The following is a 24204-nucleotide window of genomic DNA, read 5'->3' on the forward strand; positions in this document are numbered from 1 at the left end:
CAAAGGTGAGGGAGGACGTACGGGAATATGTCAGGGGTTGCGACAGGTGCCAGCGAGCGAAAGGAGAGAGGGTGGCGCCAGCGGGGCTATTACAACCCTTACCCACGCCCGAAAGGCCATGGGAGGCAGTATCCATAGATTTTATGACGGACCTGCCAAAATCCAAAGGCAAAACAGCTGTCATGGTGGTGGTAGATCTATTAACCAAGATGTGTCATTTTATAGCTTGTTCACATGCAGTCACAGCGGAGGAAACCGCCAAGTTGTTTGTAGAACATATTTTTAGGTTGCATGGCGCCCCCTTGAGGGTTTTGAGCGACAGAGGGAAACAATTTACTTCCAGGTTCTGGAGGCAACTTATGAGCTTACTGCACGTAGAACTCAATTTCTCAACTGCCCGGCACCCAGAAACCAATGGGCAAGCGGAAAGGGCAAATGGGATTTTACAACAATACCTGAGGTGTTATGTAAAAGACAGAGAAAATGATTGGGTGGATAAGTTACCTCTAGCAGAATTTGCCTACAACAACGCGGAGAACGTGTCCACAGGGATGAGTCCCTTTCTGGCAAATTATGGGTGTCACCCCCGGGCATTCCCAGGAGAGGGAGGGGAGAGGTGGAGCGTGCCGGCGGCGGAATATTTTTTTGAAGAGATGGAGGCGATCCACCGTCAGCTTCAACTTAACTTAGAGAAAGCCAAGGAAGAATATAAGAAGCAAGCAGACAGAAATAGGAGGGAAGGTGAAACTATAAGGGTGGGGGACCGGGTGTGGTTGTCCACCCAAGGGCTACCGTTCAAGGGCGGGAGTAAGAAATTGAGGCCCAAAAGATTGGGACCCTTTGAGGTCATACAGCAGGTCAACCCAGTGGCATTCAAACTCAGGCTGCCCAGTCACATGAAATTACACCCAGTATTTCACAGGTCATTACTGTCGCCGTACCGAGAGGGACGTGAGTGGGGGGAGCATGAGAGAGAGGCCACCCAAACGCCCGTGATAGAAGAGAGAGAGCGTGACATGAACGTGGCAGGAATCATTGATTCCAGGTGGAAGGGGAATCAGGTGGAATATCTGGTAGAATGGGAGGGGGAAGTAGAGTCGGAAAACACTTGGGTACCAGCAGAGGTAGTCAATGACGAGGTTTTAATAGAAACATTTCATCAGCGTTTCCCAAGAAAACCGCAACCCGTGGCACGATTTAGAAGCGAACACTTTGGGACCACCGATGAGGAAGGAGAGTTTGAAGGGTTCCCAGAGTTAGGGGTGGGTGAAGAAGCCGACTCCGACGAAGAAGAGGAAGATGGGGAGAGAGACGGTACGCCGTGGCTAGAAGTGTTAGAATCCTCAGACGACGAGGAGAGTTCCTTCAGGGGCTTTCCGCCCTCACCGCCAGTGGGAGAGGAGGCGGGAGGGGGTGAAGGGGGCCCTGGGGGGGAGGTGGATATCAGGGAACTGCCATCGGAGAGACAGGTGGTGGACAGGCTCCAGGAGAATAGGAGAGAATCTGCAGCAGAAGAGGGAACCAGCAGGGGGAGTGCAGGAGTCACAGCGGAGGGGAGGCTCTGGGATGCTTCCAGTGAGAGTAGTGGAGAGGTAACGGGACCCCCGTTGGGAACTCCCACCCTTCGCCGGAAACTGTCACGCAGAGAGTCACGAAGGCGCATGTCCGTCAAACAGCTTTTATGTTGGCGTAAATTCCGTAGACGCCCACTGTCAGATCCTACCAGCGACTGACGGAGTCATGCTTTGGGGGCTCCGTTAGTGCCTCGGTTTGGATGACCAGCCAAACCCCAGAGGGATCAAGCACAAGCAGAGGGATTACGCACAAGCAGCTCATTATCCCATCACAGGACACATACGCTTCAATAGTACTGTTCTATGTCAAAAGCTGCATTGATGTCGTTACTACCACCAAACAAATACGGGTGTTTCCTAACAACAAGCCCTGGCTAAACAGGGATGTGTATCTTCTGTTAAAGGCAAGGAATGCTGCTTTTCACTCTGGCGATGCGCAACAGTATAGAGAAGCTAGAGCCAAACTGAAAAAGGGCATTAGGGATGCCAAAGCTATGTACTGCCGGAGGATCGAAAAGCATTTTGAGAGCTCCGACCCTCGTCGTGTATGGCAAGGCCTGCGACAAATTACAGGGCAAAATATTTAAAACGAACTGGCTAACAGCAGTGCGCACCTGGCTGATCAGCTGAATCAATTCTTCAGTCGTTTTGAGGTGGGAACTGGAACCACCGTCACTACAGCATTGGCTACCAGCACATCATCAGAAACTATTACTGATAAACAACCACTTTTATTACAGACCTCCGACGTACAACGTGCTTTTCGGAGCATTAATATTAGGAAGGCAGCTGGACCGGATGGAATTATGGGACGAGTTATTAGGGACTGTGCTGCAGAATTAGCTGGTGTATTTACGGACATTTTTAATCTATCCCTGTTGCAGGGTTCTGTCCCTACCTGCCTGAAGACATCGATTATAGTGCCAGTCCCTAAACAGTCAGTGGTGGTATCTCTCAATGACTACAGACCAATAGCCCTAACATCTGTCGTTATGAAATGCTTTGAGAGATTGGTGCTAGATTATATTAAGGCTGGTCTTCCATCCACTCTAGACCCGTTCCAGTTTGCATACAGAAGAAATAGATCTACTGATGATGCCATTTCCATCGCTGTCCATACTGTACTGAGTCATCTAGAACAACAGGGAACCTATGCAAGGCTGTTGTTTGTGGACTACAGTTCTGCCTTTAATACAATTCTACCAGACAGGTTATTCCTTAAAATGACCAATTTGGGTATACATCAGAAGATCTGTTTGTGGGTAAGGAATTTCCTGACCGATAGGCCGCAGACAGTGAGAATGGGACCTTACTATTCTTCTACTCTAGTATTAAGCACAGGAGCCCCTCAGGGGTGTGTGTTAAGCCCCTTTCTCTATTCCCTGTACACATTTGACTGCACCCCACTGTATAAGTCCAACACAATCATCAAATTTGCGGATGATACAACAGTGGTGGGGCTCATTAGTGAGAATGATGAGGCTGCTTATAGGAAAGAAGTACAGGGGTTAATTCAATGGTGTAAAGAAAATAATCTTATGCTTAACACCAGAAAAACCAAAGAACTCATAATTGATTTTAGGAGAAAGAAAAGTGTATTTTTACCATTGCGCATAAAGGGCGAGGAGGTGGAGAGGGTTGGTAGTTTTAAATACCTGGGCACTTACATCTCTGAGGACCTCTCATGGACTGCAAATATTAATATGGTTGTGAGGAAGGTGCAGGGGAGGTTGTATTTCCTGAGAATGCTCAGAGGATTGAATCTATCTCAGCACCTACTTCTGTCCTATTATCATAGTACCATTGAGAGTGTCTTAACCTATAGTATATTATCGTGGTATGGGAGCAGCTCTGGAATGGATAAAAAAGCTTTACAGAGAATAATTAAAATTGCCCAGAATGTTATTGGGCTCCAACTACCAACCCTGGATGAGATCTTCACGTCTCGCAGCTTGAAGAAGTCACACAATATCCTGAGAGATCCAACCCATCCTGCTCACAACCTCTTTGAACTGTTGCCTTCGGGCAGAAGATACAGGACAATGAAAACACGAACCACACGCCTTCTGAATAGTTTCTATCCAAGAGCTCTGATTGCACTAAATAATGATCTCAGGGCCAGTTGTAAGAAATAGCAAGCAGTGAGTAGTAAGGAATGAGATAGGTTTTAGGTTATGCTATGCTTCTAATAGGTTGTGTTATATTCTGGATTATGTATGTTTTAATAGATTATGTCTGAATAGGATGAGAGTGTTGGAGATACGTGCAAATGTGTATGTGAATCCGGTCTTGGGTGTTTGATTTTCGTTGTTGTGTATACTGTGTATATACGGACAATGACAATAAATTTATCTAAATCTAAATCTAAATCTAAGAGGGGTTTAATGAGGTAGCAAAAAAGCAGACCGTCCAAAGGCTCAAATGCAAGGAAGTCCAATCACTCTGAAAATCCAAGGTTTTATATTGCCTTCTTGGAGTAATAATAATAATAATAATAATAATAATAATAATAATAATTTTTTATTTATACCCCGCCCTTCCCAGTTCAGAAAACCGGGCTTAGGGCGGCTAACAACAGATTTAAAACACTTAATTGATGCAACAAAAAACAGCATAAAATACAGTATAAAACCTGAATAACAATAAATTCAGAATTCAAAAATAAATTTAGGGGGGAAATCCATCCAATAAACATTAGATGATCACCAGGGCTAGCTGGCTAAATTAGTCCTATTTGGGCCAGTGAGGAGACCAGGGGAGAATTAGCTGTGGGATCCCAGAGCGGGTAATCTTCATAAAAAGGGGAGGGGAAGGGAAGGAAGGGGAATAAAAGATCAGGCTAAGTTCAAATTGAAAGCCAGGCAGAATAGCTCTGTCTTACAGGCCCTGCAGAAGGAAGTTAAATCCTGCAGGGCCCTGGTCTCATGGGACAGAGCATTCCACCAGGTTGGAGCCACCACTGAGAAGGCCCTGGCCCTGGTGGAGGATAATCTGACTTCCTTAGGGCCTGGGACCTCTAAACTATGATTATTCATGGACCTTAAGGTCCTCTGCGGGGCATACCAGGAGAGGTGGTCCTGTAAATAAATTTCTTCCATATTTACTCATGATCTTTCTTCCAGCTTCCTTCTGGAAAGTCTATAAGTGAGCCAAGTGTTATTTTCTACACTGTCTGGCAGAGGCTCTCCAGGGACATTCTTAGTCCTACCTGGAGATGCTGGGGATTGAACCAACGACCTTCTGCATGAAAAGCAGATACCCCACCACTGAGCCATAGCTCTATTAATTCTCATGTTTGGTGATGAGCAGCTGGCCACCTTAAAGTCAGCTCGTAAGAGACCTGCATGCTCCCTGAAATCCAGAGAGATTTCTTGGGGGCAGTGCCCTCCCTATGCCAGGTCTCTTGCCTATCATCTTTCCCAAAGACCAAAATAGTCATGGATTTCAATTTCACTTTCTGTGAATCTGAGCCATTATGTCTCGCCAGGCACTCAGAGGTAGCGTTCTCCTGATGTGCTGCACTCAGGGGTCATTTAATAGACCCTCCGAGTCCAAGGAAGAAAGCAACTAAGCTTGGCCCTCGATGCTGCTCCTGTGACAGTTCCGAGCCATTAGTTTTGAGGGTTTGCTGGAGGCTGGCAGACTCACCGAGTCGTCCCATCAGGGCCAATCCATCCTTTGGCACAAGTTTAATTTTCAGATTGCTAACGGAGTTCTGATGAGGAGGAGAAATCTTCCCCCCGCTGGAATTCAATTGGTTTTGATCAACTTACATGAGGATTCGAGGTGGCATTTCTGCATCATCTTCCATTTGTAATTGACTAGAGGAGAGTTTTGCTGATTTCTCAAGCTGGCAAGAAGAAGAAGAAGAAGAAGGGGAAGGGGAGGAGGCAAACCCTGATATGTAAGAAGTCAGGAGGGTGAAAGCATCTGGCAGAAATCTAACTTCCTGAGCAGACTCTCATCCCAAGCTCTAATGAACTACCAGTGTGCCAACTCAGATGCCCAGGCTGCAAACAAACTCTCCTGAATAACATCAAGTAAATAAATTGTTTCCTCAGCCGTTTTTCAAAATGGGAAAGGACATGAGCCACAGCTGCAGACGCGTGTTACAAGGCTAGCTTCCTTCACATTAAAAAAAATCAATTTGTGTAGATGCCACTGGCACTCTCAAACATCATCACAGTTATCAAGCTGTGGGGTGCAGAATTAGCTGCTGACAAGTTTGCTCATGAGTCGTTCCATTAGAAGAAGGGCTAGACCTTCAGGTCTTCCTTTCTGTGGCAATATTATGTTGTGAAAGCTCCCTTGTGTTTGCTTCTAAGGGGAGAAAGAGCTCTGTGACACCCTGAAAGCTGACACAGGACTCAGCTGCATTCAGGCAATTCTATCGTCATAATTGCATCATAAACGTGCGGCACCAGATTGCGCTGTGGAGTTTGATGTTTCAGCAATGTGAGGTTTTTTCCATTTTCCTCTAATGCTTTTTTAATGTGTCTAGATCCAGCCACAGATTCTGTGGCCTATCGCTTCAGCGCTGCGATGTGTCAGAATCCGTGGTCTCTGCCCCCACTGCATAAGACAAGAGTGAGGAACACTTTAAACAGTCATGGCTGCCCCCCAAAGAATTCTGGGAGGTGTAGTTTCTTAAGGGTGCTGAGAGCTGTTAGGAGATCCTTATGCCAGAGTTGGGACGCGGGTGGCACTGTGGTCTAAACCACAGAGCCTAGGGCTTGCTGATCAGAAGGTTGGCAGTTCAAATCCCCGCGACGGGGTGAGCTCCCATTTCTCGGTCCCTGCTCCTGCCAACCTAGCAGTTCAAAAGCACATCAAAGTGCAAGTAGATAAATAGGTACCGCTCCAAAGGGAAGGTAAACAGCGTTTCTGTGCACTGCTCTGGTTTGCCAGAAGTGGCTTAGTCATGCTGGCCACATGACCCAGAAGCTGTACACCGGCTCCCTCGGCCAATAAAGTGAGATGAACACCACAACCCCAGAGTCATCCATGACTGGACCTAACGGTCAGGGGTCCCTTTACCTTTACCTTATGCCAGAGTTATTGGGAAGGCAGTTATGGGGCCTTAAATGGAAAAGACTGGTCTTTAGTTTGAGGCAGGAGGGCTCCTCCCATGTTCTCATTAGATCAGGGGCTGGGATTTTCAGCCCTCCATATATGGTTGAAGTGACAGTTTTGTCTACCTGGGTTCCACCATAACCAGCAACCTCTCCATTGACAAAGAGCTTAACAGGCGTATTGGCAAGGCAGCTATGGCAATGGCTTGCCTCTTCAAAAGGGTATGGGAGAATGTGATGTAACAGATACCCAGATGAAGGTCTACCAGGCTTGTGCATTGAGCATGTTGCTTTACGGATGCAAGTCGTGGGCAACTTACACCTGTCAGGAGCGACATCTCAACCTCTTCCACATGCAGCGGTGTAGCTAACTGCCCGGGTGCCTGGTGCAGGGGCATGTCCTGCAGCTGGGGGTGGGGCGATCCACCCATGGGGGCGGAGTGGGCTGCCCAAGGAGGCGGGGCAATCCACCCATGGGGGATGGGGCGAGCCTCTCCAATGCTTGGAGACCCTCTGCTGCCTCCCCCTCAGCTGTAGGGCGGCTGAGAAGAAGAAGAGGAGAAGAGTTTGGATTTTATATCCCGCTTTATCACTACCCTAAGGAGTCCTAAAGCGGATAACATTCTCCTTTCCCTTCCTCCCCCACAACAAACACTCTGTGAGGTGAGTGAGGCTGAGAGATTTCAGAGAAGTGTGACTGGCCCAAGGTCACCCAGCAGCTGCATGCGGAGGAGTGGGGAATCGAACCCAGTTCACCAGATTATGAGTCTACCGCTCTTAACCAGTACACCACACTGGCTCCACACTGGCTGATGGAGAGGCAGTAGGCAGATGTGGAACCTGCAGGCGCCTAAGCCACCACATCACTCCTAAAAAGTTTTGTGAGCCCATTTTTTAAAATAAAAAACCCTCATTTTGTCACACACACACACAGGGCGGACCGCACCCCCCCCACGCCCTTCCTCCACCACTGTCCACATGTCCGTTGCATCAGGAGGATTTTGGGTATCCCATGGCAGGACAAAGTCTCAGACAAAGATGTGTTTCTCCAAGCCCACAATCCCAGCATGTTTGCACCCCAGACTCAGTGAAGTCTACGGCCGCTGCCTTGGTCATGTTCCCAAAAATGGAAGATGGCAGGATCCCCAAGGACGTGGCTTCAGGCTCCAGGCCTGTTGGCAGGCCAACTCTGCATTGCAAAGATGTCTGCAAATGTGACACAAAGTCTAGCAACATCAACCCTGTCCTATGGGAATCCCTTGAGGCAACCACAGTAACTGATGACACACAGTCAGGTTGTGTATCCACAGCAGTGACCAGAGGAAGAATGACCATTGGGAGGAGTGCAGAGAGAAGAAATGCCATGTTGCATCTGCAGCAGAACAACCGGACACCTTCATCTGCCCCGGGTGCAACACAACATGTCTCTCCTGTACTGGTCTCTACAACCACAGCAAGCACTGCACCTTCTAACAGTTTGACTTCACCTCCAAAGGCACATTCCTCCTTTGTTTCCCACGACAGATGGATGCCGACCGACCAGGTTTAACAATCAACCCTTTCCCCCAGGAAGCTTGTTGTTGTTGTTTAGTCGTGTCCGACTCTTCGTGACCCCCTGGACCAGAGCACGCCAGGCCCTCCTGTCTTCCACTGCCTCCCGCAGCTTGGTCAAACTCATGCTGGTAGCTTTGAGAACACTGTCCAACCATCTTGTCCTCCATCATCCCCTTCTCCTTGTGCCCTCCATCTTTCCCAACATCAGGATCTTTTCCAGGGAGTCTTCTCTTCTCCTGAGGTGGCCAAAGTATTGAAGCCTCAGCTTCAGGATCTGTCCTTCCAGTGAGCACTCAGGACTGATTTCCTTCAGAATGGAGAGGTCTGATCTTCTTGCAATCCATGGGACTCTCAAGAGTCTCCTCCAGCAGGAAGCTACACTGGCATAAAAGTCTACGCTAGACTTTTTGCACCCCTGTTGTATGGAGAACCATTGAGCTATACATGCCCCCTCCTGTAATCTGAAGTGCCATAGCTTAGGCAAGTTCATTGTCAAAGGTCAGCGTTTCTGGGTATCAGCCAAGGACTACATGCCTGTAGGGCCCCCACTTCTAACTCCTTGCTGCCACTGCTCTTCCTTCTTTTGGACCTCATTCTCCTTCCCTCCTGCCCTCTTCAAGTGGCAGAATCCAGGATAAGGAAGGCAGCCTCCATTTGCTCCTTCTGGGCAATGGTGTGGATTGTTCCCTGAAGGATGTGGGACCATGCTGAGAGGAGACCCCTCAGTGAGAATTATTGTTCAGCCACTTATTATTGAGGGGAAGTGCGTGGAACAGGTCTCGGTGTTTCAATTTCTGGGAATGGAGTTGAGAGATGACCGAACCTGGGTAGAAAACAGCAAAGACCTGATGAAGAGAGCACAGCAGAGGTTATATTTTCTCAGAATCCTCCGGAAAAACAATTTATGGTCTGTGTGTGTGGTTTAGGAGCTGCACGGCCAGGGAAAAAACAATGCTGTCCAGGGTTGTAAAGACTGCAGAGAGAATAATTGGGTGCACTCTTCCCACCTTAGATCAAATCTATGCTGTCAGGTGCCATAAGAAAGCTGCAGAGATAGCACATGATAGTACACACCCCGGAAATGATCTCTTTCAGCTTCTGCCTTCTGGAAGAAGGTATAGGGTTATAAAGACCAGGACTAGCCGTCTGAGAAACAGTTTCTACACAAATGCAATTCTGGTTCTAAATGCAGCATAAGGAGTCTCTATAGTATATTGCATTTTAAAATGGGGTTTCAGAGTTTTTAGGGGTTTTTGAATGTCTTATGTAGATTTTTCAATTTCATTGTTCTTCATGGGACAATGACAATAAAGATATCGTATCATATCATGATCTAATTCCCTCAACTGTCCACCAGCAAACCTTTCTAGTGATTCACATAGAGAATAGGGCAAACAAAGCATTTTGGTGATTCATCACGCTGATGGGTAACACACCTAGAACAGGCCGGTCTAGAAAAAGAAAAGGAGGGAACAGAAAGCTTGCGTAGGAAGATAGATTGCACACCTCTACTCTGGTCTCCCTGATGCATTCGACTTGATGAATAAACTGCCCAAGTAGAACTTGGACCAAAATTGGTTGAGGAAGACTTCTTGGCCAGCAAAATGCAATCTACAGTACTTAGGACTGAACTGTCCCCTCTGCTCTCCTCACAGCACAGTAATTGAGCAGATAAATCACACACCACTCTGTTTGTTTGTGGTTGGCAAGGAAGGAAGATTATATGGCACCAACTGGAGCTGCCTTTGAGAAGAAGTACAGTTTATTGTTCTGGCCACATCCCTTCAGGAAGGGAACTTACAGGACTGGAAATAAAGTTCAGAAAGGGTCTGCTAAAATGACCAAGGGGTTGGAACAACTCCCCAATGTGCTTACAGCAACTGGGGCTTTTCAGTTTAGAAAAACAGCGAGGAAGGATAGGGCATGACAGAGGAATATCACAAGATGTTGTGATGGCCACCAATTAGGATGGCTTTAAAAGAGCATTTCCCCCCTTTTCAATTGCATTTTATTTGACTTATACAGTCAAAACAACATTTTGTCTTTTCTCTTATTTTTGTTGATCCCACCTTTTCCCATGGAGTTGATGTTTCTCCCCTTTTGCTGCTCTCTGTCTTCTGGCTATCCAATGATAACCACAATGCCAAAATCTAATTACTTCTGTTGCTCATAGCTCAAATCCTGCTTGCGAGTTCATCATACTATTTCTTCAGATAGTCCAAAAAAGGCACTCAATTGTCCACAAACCTTTCAAAGAGTATTAGAGAAATTCATGGAGGGTAAGGCTATTATCCATGATCGCTGTGTTCTGCCTCTACTGCCTGAAGCAGTATTCTACCAAACATTAGTCACTGTGTAACACAAGTGGGGAGGGTGCTGTTACACTCAGGTCCTGCTTGCAATGTCGAAGCAATGATTCTTCAACATCAACCTCGTTGGACTGGCCATGTTGTTCAGATGCCTGATTCTCATCTTCGAAAGCAGCTACTCTCTTCCGAACTTAAAAATGGAAAGCTTAATGCTGGTGGTCAATACAAGAGGTTTAGTGACTCTCTCAAGGCAAATCTTAAAAAATGTAGTATAAACACTAACTGGGAAACTCTGGCCTGCGAGCACTCCAGTTGGAGAACAGCCTTTACCAAAGATGTCATGGGCTTTGAAGATGCTTGAACTCAGGACAAAAGGGAGAAACACACTAAGAGGAAGGTGTTAGTTTCTGTTTGCCACAGAGCAGCCTTATTGCTAACCTTATTGCTAAAACCACTTCATTTCGTTCCAACTTCATTTTAACATTCAATAATTTTACAGTGTTTTTGTAGATAATCTTTAAATTTCTTCCAATCTTCTTCCACCGACTCTTCTCCCTGGTCACGGATTCTGCCAGTCATTTCCGCCAATTCCATATAGTCCATTACTTTCATCTGCCATTCTTCCAGGGTGGGTAGATCTTGTGTCTTCCAATACTTTGCGATAAGTATTCTTGCTGCTGCTGTGGCATACATAAAAAAAGTTCTGTCCTTCTTTGGCACCAGTTGGCTGATCATGCCCAGGAGAAAGGCCTCTGGTTTCTTCAGGAAAGTATACTTAAATACCTTTTTCATTTCATTATAAATCATCTCCCAGAAAGCCTTAATCCTTGGGCACGTCCACCAAAGGTGAAAGAATGTACCTTCAGTCTCTTTACATTTCCAGCATTTATTATCAGGCAGATGATAGATTTTTGCAAGCTTGACTGGTGTCATGTACCACCTGTATATCATTTTCATAATATTCTCTCGTAAGGCATTACATGCCGTAAATTTCATACCTGTGGTCCACAACTGTTCCCAGTCAGCAAACATAATGTTATGTCCAACATCTTGTGCCCATTTGATCATAGCAGATTTTACCGTTTCATCCTGTGTATTCCATTTCAACAGCAAGTTATACATTCTTGATAATATCTTAGTTTTGGGTTCTAACAGTTCTGTTTCCAATTTTTATTTTTCCACCTGGAAGCCATTTTTTTAATCCAAATTGTAGGCCTCCCTTATTTGAAAATAATGAAGCTGGAGTTACCTTTTATTTCTAAGATGCTGAGCCTGTGCTGGACAGCATGAGATATTTTGTTCTGCTTTTGAGGAGTTCCGCAAGTAAAACTTTGAAGAATATTTTAATGACTCTAGGCAATGCTTCATTTCAAAAGGAAAAGTCTTTTTAAATGCATCCAGCCACTTCAAGCTGCACAATATTAATATCTGCAGTACCTTTGGCCTGATCTGTTTACATTATTCACAAAGTTGCCGTATAAGTTGTTGACTGACAATTGGCCCATTGGCTGTGTCATCCAGGACAGTATTTCCATTGGCTTCTTAAGTGATAGGTATGAAGGTACAAGGCTATGGCCGAGAAGAGGTAGGGCCTTTTTCACAGTGGCACCCCAACTCTGGAATATCCTCTCCAGAGAGGCTCAATTGGAAATAATGAAACAATCCTTTTGGCAGCAGGTTAAGACATTTTTGTTTGCCCAGACATTTTAGAGTGCCTCTGTTCTGCTTAATTCTTGTGCATCTGTGTTTCCTCTAAGTTTTATTGCTTTTAAACAATATTGCGGTTTTTAAAATAAAAAAATGTATTAAAATATTGTGTTTTTATTATTGTACACCACCCTGGAATCAGTAGGATGAAGGCCGGTCTAGACATTTCTTTTAAAATGAGTCAATAAATAAAACATAGCAGTAAAACAACAACATTCCTTTCAGGTTCATTTTCAGCTGCTTTTCAAATATCCTGCCAGTGATTCAATCATTATTTTATAAAGGTGCACAACACATAATGTCCGATAGGGTTTTATTTCCTTCTCCATTTACCCACAAATTCCTCTCCTGCTCTTAGCAGGAATGCTGTGCTTTGGTCTCTGTGCTTAGACCATTAAAATATGAATTCCTTGGGAGACAGACCATGATTAACAATTTAAAAGATTTTTTTTTATATGAGAGAATGGAAAACAAATGCCAAGCTACGTTTGTTGGTGAGCACAGTTTGATGATGCTGATATTACTCAGGGTACGAGAACAACTTTGTTTTTATTTTTTTGGTCTTTATTTTTCTTACTGAACAGAAACTTTTGAAAGAGGAGATCTCACCTCCTGAGACTTTCCCTCTCTAAAGACTCACTGCTAACAATTCCAAGCTACTCCATTCCCAGCTTTTCCAGAGGGAAATATTCCATACTTTACTCAATGCATTTGTGTTTGTTATTATCACTATGCTATCAGTTAATTGATTGCCTGTTTTTATGTTCTTTGTATACTGTGTTAGTTTTATGATGTTAGCTGCCCTTATTATTATTATTATTATTATTATTATTATTATTATTATTATCTGCGCACATTTCCTTCCAGTATATGCATTCTTGTAAATACCGTGTTATTGTAGATTTGGGACCCCAGGGGTCATCCAGTCCAACCCCCTGCAATGCAGGAATCTCAACTAAAGCATCCATGACAGATGGCCATCCAACCTCTGCTTAAAAAACTCCAACAGAGTCCACCACCTTTTGTGGGAGTCCGTTCCACAGACCAACAGCTCTTATTGTTGAAGTTTCACCTGATGTTTAGTTGGAATCTCCTTTCTTGTAACGAAGCCATTGGTTCGAGTCCTACCCTCCAGAGCAGAAGAAAAAAAGCTTGCTCCCTCCTCCATGTGACAGCCCTTGAGATATTTGAAGGCGCCTATCCTATCTCCTCTCAGTCTCCTCTTTTCCAGGCCAAATATGCCCAGCTCCTTCAACCGTTCCTCATCAGGCTTGGTTTCCAGACCCTTGATCATCTTGGTCACCCTCCTCTGCGCACCTTCCAGCTTGTCGACATCCTTCTTAAACTGTGGAGGCCAGAACTGGACACAGTATTCCAGGTGTGGTCTGACCAAGGCAGAATAGAGTGGTACTATTACTTCCCTTGATCTGAACACTATACAGTGGTACCTTGGGTTAAGAACTTAATTTGTTCTGGAGGTCCGTTCTTAACCTGAAACTGTTCTTAACCTGAGGCACCACTTTAGCTAATGGGGCCTCCCGCTGCCGCCGTGCGATTTCTGTTCTCATCCTGAAGCAAAGTTCTTAACCTGAAGCACTATTTCTGGGTTAGTGGAGTGTGTAACCTGAAGCGTCTGTAACCTGAAGCGTCTGTAACCTGAAGCATCTGTAACCTGAGGTACCACTGTATTTCCATTGATGCAGCCTAGCTTTAGCTTTTTTTGTTCTGGCACCTCTCAGGCTATTGCCATTAAAAGAGAACAAGGGAGGCATGCATGTTGAGTTTGGCACCTCTTTTTCTAGAAAAATAGCACGAAGTCCACTAAGACCCCTACAGGGCCAGAACCTACAGGGCCGGATTGAGGCTTGATGAGGCCCTAAGCTACTGAAGGTAATGGGGCCCTTTATAGGTCCAGCTGTCCTTTGTCAACAACAAATTGTTGCTGTTTTTTGTGTCAAATATATGCTTTATGGTAATTTATGGACCTAAGAGGTACCTAAAGCCATTTGCACATGTAGAATGTAGGCGCCCTATTTATAGAAATGAACCAACCAGTGATATTTTAGGGAGCAGGCTAGCAGGTGGGGCCCATTACTTACATCATAGGAGCCTACACAACACAAAACACTGTTGCTGTATGTAGGTTTTATTTTATTTGTTTTTTATCTTATATTTTGGAAATGTACATCCAGTTTGTTTTTTCCCTTTATATTTTTTGGGGGGGCCCCAAGAGAGTGGGGCCCTAAGCTATAGCTTGTTTAGTTTATACATAAAACTGGCACGGACACAGGTGGCGCTGTGGGTTAAACCACAGAGCCTAGGACTTGCTGATCAGAAGGTTGGCGGTTCGAATCCCCGCGACAGGGTGAGTGCCCGTTGTTTGGTCCCACCTCCTGCCAACCTAGCAGCTCGAAAGCACGTCAAAGTGCAAGTAGATAAATAGGTACCACTCCAGAGGGAAGGTAAACGGCGTTTCTGTGCACTGCTCTGGTTCGCCAGAAGTGGCTTAGTCATGCTGGCCACATGACCTGGAAGCTGTACGCCAGCTCCCTTGGCCAATAAAGCAAGATGAGTGCCGCAACCCCAGAGTTGGTCACGACTGGACCTAATGGTCAGGGGTCCCTTTACCTTTACCCTTTAAAATTGGCACTGGACCCCTAGATCCTAGAAGATCTTAGATATTGTTTGTTTGGAGGACTACATCACTGCTTCACAGTTCTCATGTTGTTTCAGAAAGTGCATTTGATGTAGTTTTGACTGCAAATGCAAACTGAATTGAATTCTACTCTCCCCTACTCTCCCCGCCGCTGCCCATGCCTAAGCAGGAGCCTTTGGGGAGAGCCAGTGTCAAAAGCTTTTAGAAAATCTACCGGTTCACTCCTATCCATGTACTTATTATTTTTATATGGGCTGCAGCCTATTAGATAAAACGAATGAGGCAAAAGTGCAAATATACACAAATATGCGAGCATATAATTGCTAACTGGCCGAGTGCTTGGGGGGAATTCAAGCTGTTTTGATCACTGCTTAGGCACAAAACACTGTGGCAAAGGTTGAGAATACCTGCTAGGGTGGAAATTCTCTGCAAATAATCCCACGGCTTCTGACCATTACAGAAGCTGGGAGTGTTTTCAGGGCTGCCTCAACTCACATGCATCTTTAATGGCGAGAGATAGAAAAGATATTAGTATTGTAAATTTGCCACTTCGTTTTAAGAATCGCATCAGATAGTCTCAGGGATCATTAAAGTCTGCTGCTTCCACAGAGGCGTGTTAACAAAAAGAGCGAGAGAAGCCTAGGAGTGTTAGAAATAATTAATTGCAACAAATTTAAATTTTCATCAGTACTTTTCAGCAAGTAATTTAAATTTAATAAACTTAGTCTGACTAATGGCCTTATCCTGGCTGTACTCTCTGTGGAAGAGCTTTCCAGGGCTTTGAGCACCCTGCAACATTCATGGTCTCTCCAGCCATCAGTTGTTGCTTGGGTGCCAACTTCATGAACCTGGGTGGTCTCCTTCCTAGGAATAGTAATAATCATAATCATAAGCATAAGCATAATTTATTATTTATACCCCGCCCATCTGGCTGGGTTTCCCCAGCCACTCTGGGCGGCTTCCAACAAACGGTTAAAAATACATTAAAACATAATTCATTAAAAGCATCTCTAAACAGGCCTTCAGATGTCTTCTAAACGTCAGATAGCTCTTAATTTCTTTGACATCTGATGGGAGGGTGTTCCACAGAGTGGGTACCACTACCAAGAAGGCCCTCTGCCTGGTCCCCTGTAACCTCACTTCTCGCAGTGAGGGAACCGCCAGAAGGCCCTTGCAGCTGGACCTCAGTGTCCAGGCTGAACGATGGGGGTGGAGACGCTCCTTCAGGAATACTGGGCCAAGGCCGTTTGGGGCTTTGAAGGTCAGCACCAACACTGTGAATTGTGCTCGGAAACATATTCGGAATGGTAATCGCACCCAATCAAGGATCACATTGTGAATGTGATGGTGTCATTATACTAACCAATCAGACTCAACCGTATGATGATGCCACTGAAGGCAAATGAAGCCAGTTCAGAATGAAGGTAATGTTTCTGGTGTTCTGTTGCCCTCACTCCAAATGGGCATATGTCTCTTTTGTCTCTTTTCAATGTCACCCCTGTTATGAATAAATGCACATACACATGTACACACATGATGTCAGACTCTGCTGAGAGCAATCCAATCAGACCCAGTGGTCATTTAGACTTTAAACTCCCTTATGCAACAGCTCCTCTGAGAAGAACTGCAAGCAGAACCTCGGCCCTTATACCTACAGGAGTGTCTCCACCACCATCGTTCATCCGGACACTGAGGTCCAGCTCCGAGGGCCTTCTGGTGATTTCCACACTGAGAGAAGCGAAGTTACAGGAAACCAGGCAGAGGACCTTCTCGGTAGTGGCACCCACCCTGTGGAACGCCCTCCCATCAGATGTTAAGGACATGAGTAATTATATAACATTTAGGAAACATCTGAAGGCAGTCCTATATGGGGAAGCTTTTTAAGGTTAAATGTTTTATTACTTTTTCATATATGGTAAAAGCTGCGAAGAGTTGGTGGGGCAACCTAGTCCAATGGGTGGGGTACTAAAATTATTATTATTATTATTATTATTATTATTATTATTATTATTATTATTAAACTATTAAACTAGGTAGGTCAAAGAAGGTTTCTACTAGTGGAGGTTATTAATCTCAGCCAGTTTTATGAATGAAAGCTCAAGGAAAACATGAGTGAAGACTAGAAATTGTATAAAAAACGGTTTAATTGTAAAGAAAAGTCAAACCAAAGATCACAGCTATCAATGCACAAATAAAGAAATGTGCAACACAGATAAGGAAATGACTGATTGAACATGAATGGAAAATATGAACAATTGCCCGAAAGGTGAAAGACAAGCAGGGACTTGCCATTCATGGGGATCTTGATTGACAAAGTGACTGGTTAAGGACTCAAATTTCCACCTCTTTCTGTCATATGTTATGATGTTTGTATGATGCTTTTGGGGGTGGATCTTTGGGGAAAATTGAGCTTTAAAAAGGCGTTGCAACCTTTGCCCAGGGCTGCTTCTTCTGCTATCTTAGAAGTAAAATTTTGTTGCGAAAAAATAAAGATCCGGCTTACTAGTCTCCATGCTTTCCATTTACCTGGTTGCAGTTCCTGTGGAATCCTGAGTCCCTTGAACGAGGGGTGGTCTACAGCGGTGATCCCCGTTTAACACCCCAAGAGAATCGCTGAAAGCAGGGGTCCTTTTCCCTGCCACCAGAAGGGTTTAAGAAAAGCTCGCCATCCTTGATCCCATTTCCATCCAACCATACAAAATATGCACCGCTGTGTTGGAAATAACAGGGTCGATGTTTTAAGGAGTGCTTTTAGAGAGCTGTGTGTCACGAAAACTGATGACGCCCAGAATATGCTGATTTGTTTAATAACAGCTTCTTTCCATTCTGTTATCATTTGATTTGACGTAGACGTAGCAATCTGCGCAGTAAATACACACCTGGAACAACACTTTTTTCCCCTCCACCACCCACCCCAGGAACGAAAGAGACAGAAATATAAAAAATTTGTGTGGCAGGAAGACACATCTTTCCCTTTGGTGCCGTGTTCCTTCTCCGTGGAGCATTTTGTGATGTGAAAACCAGCCTTGGATAATATTTTGACAACTTACCGAGGTATTAAGGAGATAGATTAGGTGTCAGATCAAAGCACAGAACAGATGGGTTTGCCAAGAAGAGTTGTGGGTTAGTCAATTTACACCCCAAATCACACAATCCTGAGAAAAGGTAATATTTTATCCACCAAAAATTTCATGATGGCTTTCTTCTGTCTCCACTATGAGAGGCAGTTGGCTGTTGCTGGGAATCTCAAGGTGGGAGATTGGCTATGGTGAGAAGAGGATAGCTCAGTTGGTTAGAGCATCAAGGGAAGTCATAAAGGTAAAGGTAAAGGTAAAGGTAAAGGTAAAGGGATCCCTGACCATTAGGTCCAGTCGCAGACGACTCTGGAGTTGTGGCACTTATCTCGCTTTACTGGCCGAGGGAGCCGGTGTACAGCTTCCAGGTCATGTGGCCAGCATGACTAAGCCGCTTATGGCAAACCAGAGCAGCGCATGGAAATGCCGCTTACCTTCCCGCTGGAGCGGTACCCAGTGGCGTAGCGTGGGGGGTGCGGGGGGAGCCGGCCGCACCGGGCGCAACATCTGGGGGTTAGGGTTAGTGGGCGCAAATCCACGGGTTAGGGGGCGCAAATCCATGGGTTAGGGGGCACAAATTACTTGCCTTGCCCCGGGTGCTGACAACCCACGCTACACCACTGGCGGTACCTATTTATCTACTTGCACTTTGACGTGCTTTCGAACTGCTAGGTTGGCAGGAGCAGGGACCAAGCAACGGGAGCTCACTCCATCACGGGGATTTGAACTGCCGACCTTCTGATCAGCAAGCCCTAGGCTCTGTGGTTTAACCCACAGCGCCACCTGCGTCCCCTAAGGGAAGTCATAGCCCTACTCTATTCTGCCTTAGTCAGACCACACTTTGAAAACTGTGTCCAATTCTGGGCATCCCAGTTTAAGAAGGATGTTGACAAGCTGGAATGTGTGCAAAGGAGGGTGACCAAGATGATCCAGGGTCTGGAAACTAAACATTATGAGGAGCTCTTGAAGGAGCTGGGTATGTTTAGCCTGGAAAAGGTGATAGGATAGCCATCTTCAAATATCTGAAAGGCTGTCCTATGGAGGAGGCAGCATGCTTGTTTTCTCCTGCTCTGGAGGTTAGGACTTGAACCAATGGCTTCAAGTTACAGGAAAGGAGATTCCGACTCAACATCAGGAAGAATTTTCTGACAGTATGAGCTGTTTGACAGTGGAGCAGACTCCCATGAGAGGTGGTGGACTCTCCTTCCTTGGAGGTTTTTAAGCAGAGGTTGGATGGCCATCTGTCATGGATGCTTTAGCTGAGATTCCTGCATTGCAGAGGGGTTGGGCTAGATGACCCCCAGGAATCCCTTCCAACTCTACAATTCTATGATTCTATGACTAGGTGGGTCTTTGATCTGATCCAGCAGCCAGGCTCTTCTGATGCTCTTTTTTCGTGCCGAAAATCTTCTCAAGCCTGGAACTGGCCGTGAACAAACTTATCTCTCCACTCACCATTCTACTTCTGCTAAAAAAAGAAAACGTTTCCCACTGTCACTGGTCACTAAGTTTACCTTCAAGCTTTGGCGAATGCTGCAGGCATGCGTGAGAGCTCACAGAATACACCGAGACAGTTATGTTGTCCGCCGCACGCCTAATGAAAATTTACTGCCACGAAACACTCATTACTGCTAACAAAGCAAAGAGAAGGAGCTCGTTTTATGTTCCATAAATGACTAAGATGTTCATCTTCCCCCAGAGTGATGGAATAAAAATAAAATTAAGCTGATGAGGATCATTTTCCTCTTCTAAAATAATCATTTCTGGTCACTGGATCACAGGTGTTTTCACGTTTCAATTTATCCCTTAATTACGTTTTTCCTTTTCAGAATTTTTCCCTCTGACTTCGAGTGTCGTGATTCATCCATCTCTCCTCCTGACTGCTTTGCCAGACTCAGCAACAAGCAAATGTGGCCAAAAAAGGGGGGTGGGGGTGGGAATGTTCAGGGATGCAGGAGAAGATATATTGTCTGATTATATCCTTTTCCAACTTGTGTTAACAAGTTCCACAATTTAGCAGAGTAACATTCCCCTTTTTAAACTTGCAGCGGATGCGTTTGCTCAGGCTCGCTAAAGCCTCTATAATAACTGTTCTGGTATTTTCCCCTTATTCCCCCATAAAAGATAAGACACTACACAGTCTTCTCTAAAAGTATAGAAAAAGTTTACTCACATATCATTCTGTTCACAATAGGATCCCAGAAGGCAGACTTAGCTTAGAAAAGTAACATATACCTGGAAACTCTCTCATAAGAAGACAATCTTTTTGTCCTCTCTTGGCTGGAAGCCAAGAGGGCATCTTTGGCTAAGCAGATGTTGCTTCTTTGATGCATGTAGTCAAAATAGAGAGAGATGGCTGCCCTGCCCTGTGCTTTTGTCGTTACCTGCACAGGTGAGGCCACGCCCACCTCTAGTCACATGCAGAGGAAGTCTGTCCCAGCCCAGAAGGAAACAGGAAGTTTACCTGCTGGCTGGACAAGTGTTCCTCCCCATGTGGAAACATGTTCACTCTAGGAATGTTGTAATACAGGCTTGGTTAATGCATGTGGGAAGATCTGAGATGCTAAATAGGACCCACTTCAGACTGGTGGTAGAGATGGGCAACTCTTGTTAGTTTGGGTTGCTCTGCATTGCTCATTTCTCCAGTCTCAGCCTCAGTTCTCCTAGTTTCCACATTAGCTTAGTGGCTGAGCATTTGTCTTGCATGCACAAGGTCCCAGGTTCAAGTCTCGGCACCTCCAGGTAGCCCTGTTTGTTTCAGCAGGTGAGGTGGGGCATGACAGTACCAGGACAGAGGCCATCAGGACAGTTGCTCTAGCTGGGATTCCTGCATTGCAGGGGGTTGGACTAGATGACCTGAGGGGTCCCTTCCAACTCTACAATTCTATGATTTTATGTGAAAGCCTAAGAGGGATCTCTGACTTGCAGCCTGTGGCTGGCTTTGCCAATTTGTCTCATGCAGACATTGCAAAGCTGGCTTTCTGGGCCTTTGCCACCAGCCTTCCGAGATCTCTGGCAAGCTGCTCAGCAACCTATTTGAAAACGTCCATCACAAACACAATGTTCGCTGCTCTTCTTTTGTCCTGCATCTCCCAGGAAGAGACTGCCCCTCTTCTCTCTCTTTTTTTCGTTGGAATTTTTTTTTTTTATTAGTACAACCTGAAAGCCTGTTAGCAGAGTCTTTCCTTCTTTCTCCCCCCCCCCCTTTTTAAAAAAGCTTCTTACCCGTAGAAGTACAGATTTAATCTGACGCGAAGCTCGCTAATGTGTTTGGACGAGGCCATCTCATTAGCGCTGCAGCACTCCCCGTCCCTTAGTGAGCTCAAGAACAGTCTGAGGACGGAATGTGCTTTGCAGACTCCGAAGTTGCGCTCTACACGTGACCCGGTTCTGGGGGAATTTTCCAACGGGGGCTCAAAGGAAGGGCCCAGGGCAAAATCTATGGGCTTTCTCTAAAGGACATACCAGGTGAGGCCTGTTGCCTCCTGTGTTTCTTCATCTGCATTTAACACCCCGGGAGGGTCTGCTTGTGTCGAGAGCATTAGCAGTGATGGTGATCAGAGGAGAAATAAATGGGACGTGTGTCACCTCTCTCTAAGAGCCATTTTCATTAGGTTTGTGCAACCAAAGTTTGCTGAAAACTTTCTTTTTGTTTCAGAAAACCTATGCAGAAACATAAATTAGTTACCTGTATTCTTTTGATTTGATCTGTGTTTGGATGAAGATGGTTTTAAGTTTTTATGATGAGGGTTTCATGTACAGTTGCTCCATCCTCCATGTGACAGCCCTTGAGATATTTGAAGGCGCCTATCCTATCTCCTCTCAGTCTCCTCTTTTCCAGGTCAATCATGCCCAGCTCCTTCAACCGTTCCTCATCAGGCTTGGTTTCCAGACCCCTGATCATCTTTGCTGCCCTCCTCTGCACACCTTCCAGCTTGTCAACATCCTTCTTAAACTGTGGAGCCCAGAACTGGACACAGTATTCCAGGTGTGGTCTGACCAACGCAGAATAGAGTGGTACTATTACTTCCCTTGATCTGAACACTATACAGTGGTACCACGGGTTAAGTACTTAATTCATTCCGGAGGTCTGTTCTTAACCTGAAACTGTTCTTAACCTGAGGTACCATTTTAGCTAATGGGGCCTCCTGCTGCGCTGCCACCGTGCAATTTCTGTTCTCATCCTGAAGCAAAGTTCTTAACCCGAGGTACTATTCTGGGTTAGCGGAGTCTGTAACCTGAAGCATATGTAACCCGAGGTACCACTGTATATTTGAGGTATAGACAAAAATGCAATATGAGATTCTCCGATACATTCTTATATAAATTGATATAGTGTCACTATCCTAATACCTACGTAGATGTTAATGTTGTTTGTTGTGGTTTAGTCGTGTCCGACTCTTCGTGACCCCATGGACCAGAGCACGCCAGGCACTCCTGTCTTCCACTGCCTCCCGCAGTTTGTCAAACTCATGTTGGTAGCTTCGAGAACACTGTCCAACCATCTCATCCTCTGTTGTCCCCTTCTCCTTGTGCCCTCCATCTTTCCCAACATGAAAGTCTTTTCCAGGGAGTCTTCTCTTCTCATGAGGTGGCCAAAGTATTGGAGCTTCAATAGCCTGCTACAATCTGTATAAACTCATTCCAGATGTTATCATATTTACATACCCTCCAACATTTCTCCTATGAAAATAGGGACGTTCCATTCCATAATGACATTTTTTCCATTTGTACCCCACACCTCTTACTGGGTTGCCCCAGCCACTCTGGGCAGCTTCCAACATATATGAAAACACAAGTAAACATTTAAAAAAACCTTCCCTATAAAGGATTGCCTTCAGACGGCTCAGGGGTCAGATAACTCCATACCCTCCAACATTTATCCAATGAAAATAGGGACATCCTAAGGAAACGTGGGACATTCCGGAATCAAATCAGAAATCTAGACAGCTTCTTTAAATCAGGGATATCCTTGGAAAATAGGGACACTTGGAGGGTCTGTACTTATCTAAACAAAGTCTGTATCTGTAAGCAGTCTGTTCACAAGTTGCGAGTTGTTAGGAAAGAAAACTTCAGAAATGTGAGGTTTCGGTACAGCCTGAATTCCGCAGCCTCTGCATTGCTTATAACGGGAGCATGCATTCAGTCCTTTTCGATGCAAAGCGGTTGGAAGATGATCAATCCACAGAAGAGGCTGTCCTTTGCTTCTCTGCGTGAGTTCTGGACTTCCCTTCTTCCCATTAGGAGGCCAGAATTTCATGTAGCAGCACAGCAGATTGGGCTCCTCTGAAGGCAGGAGATTCTGACTTATCACACCCCTGGCATGTTTGTAGGTGTCAGATTGAAGTGTGATTCTAATTTTAATTCTGGAAAGGGCGCGAGGGAAGGTCGTGCTTCGGCTATCAGAAGTTTGGGAACCATTTGAGCCAATGGTTGTCTCTTTGCAATCTTTTTTTAAATAAATAAATAAATAAATAAATAAATAAATAAATAAATAAATAAAAAGCCTTCCATCTCGCACAGCTGGTGCTTTCTGGCTCAGTTGAATAGAGAAAAGTTGCTATAAGGGAATAGCTCTTAATTGGGCTGTGTTCAATATTTTAATTAGATTTACGTAGGAGCATGCCACAGCGCTATTCTGGCAGTCAATCACATGAAGTGGTTTGGGGCGGATTTTTTTTTTTGGGGGGGGGGAGGTGCGCAATGCAAAACAAAACAAAATTCTTAGTAAGATTTTTTTAAAAAATTCAATTACCTCTGAAGACTTTATATTCCTTAAACATGAAAAGGAGACTTTTAACATGATTAATAGTGTTCTTTGAAAGGATGAAAGCTTTGTTTAATAATTAACATGTCAGAATGCTCCGTTTTGCAATATGACTTAATAGCTGAGTACTTTGGTTCCAAAATGCATTGAACAACAAGCTTCTCAGGAAGAAACTTGAAAAAGATGAGGTGGATTTTAATTACAAGGCGAGGAGCCCAAGTTTCCCCTCTCTCTTAGCCAGATCAACTCAGCAGAACTGTCGTTCCTTGAAACAAAATTAAAAAATTCCTTCCAGTAGCACCTTAGAGACCAACAAAGTTTGTTATTGGTATGAGCTTTTGTGTGCATGCACACTTCTTCAGATACACTAAATGTTTGTCTATTCAAATAAAATACCCCTGCTATGCAAAAATCTCCAAATGAATCTGAACTTCAATGTTTAAATTCACTGGTAGAGGACAAGGATCCTGAGATCATGTTAAGGGTAACCA

General features: G+C 45.0%; 1 long non-coding RNA gene across 1 annotated transcript in view; it reads right to left on the bottom strand.

The window, feature by feature from the left end:
- Positions 1-21276, bottom strand: part of LOC309345584 — a 40869-nt gene extending 19593 nt beyond the window's left edge. Inside the window, exons 1-2 of the long non-coding RNA XR_014158313.1 lie at positions 21172-21276; positions 8353-9023 (exon numbers count right to left, since the gene is read on the bottom strand). This is a non-coding gene — a long non-coding RNA (uncharacterized lncRNA). The remainder of the gene's footprint in view (positions 1-8352; positions 9024-21171) is intronic.
- Between the last annotated feature and the right edge of the window lie 2928 nt (positions 21277-24204).

Source organism: Podarcis erhardii (genome assembly GCF_964252035.2).
Source record: "Podarcis erhardii genome assembly, chromosome: 1".
Lineage (NCBI taxonomy): Eukaryota > Metazoa > Chordata > Lepidosauria > Squamata > Lacertidae > Podarcis > Podarcis erhardii.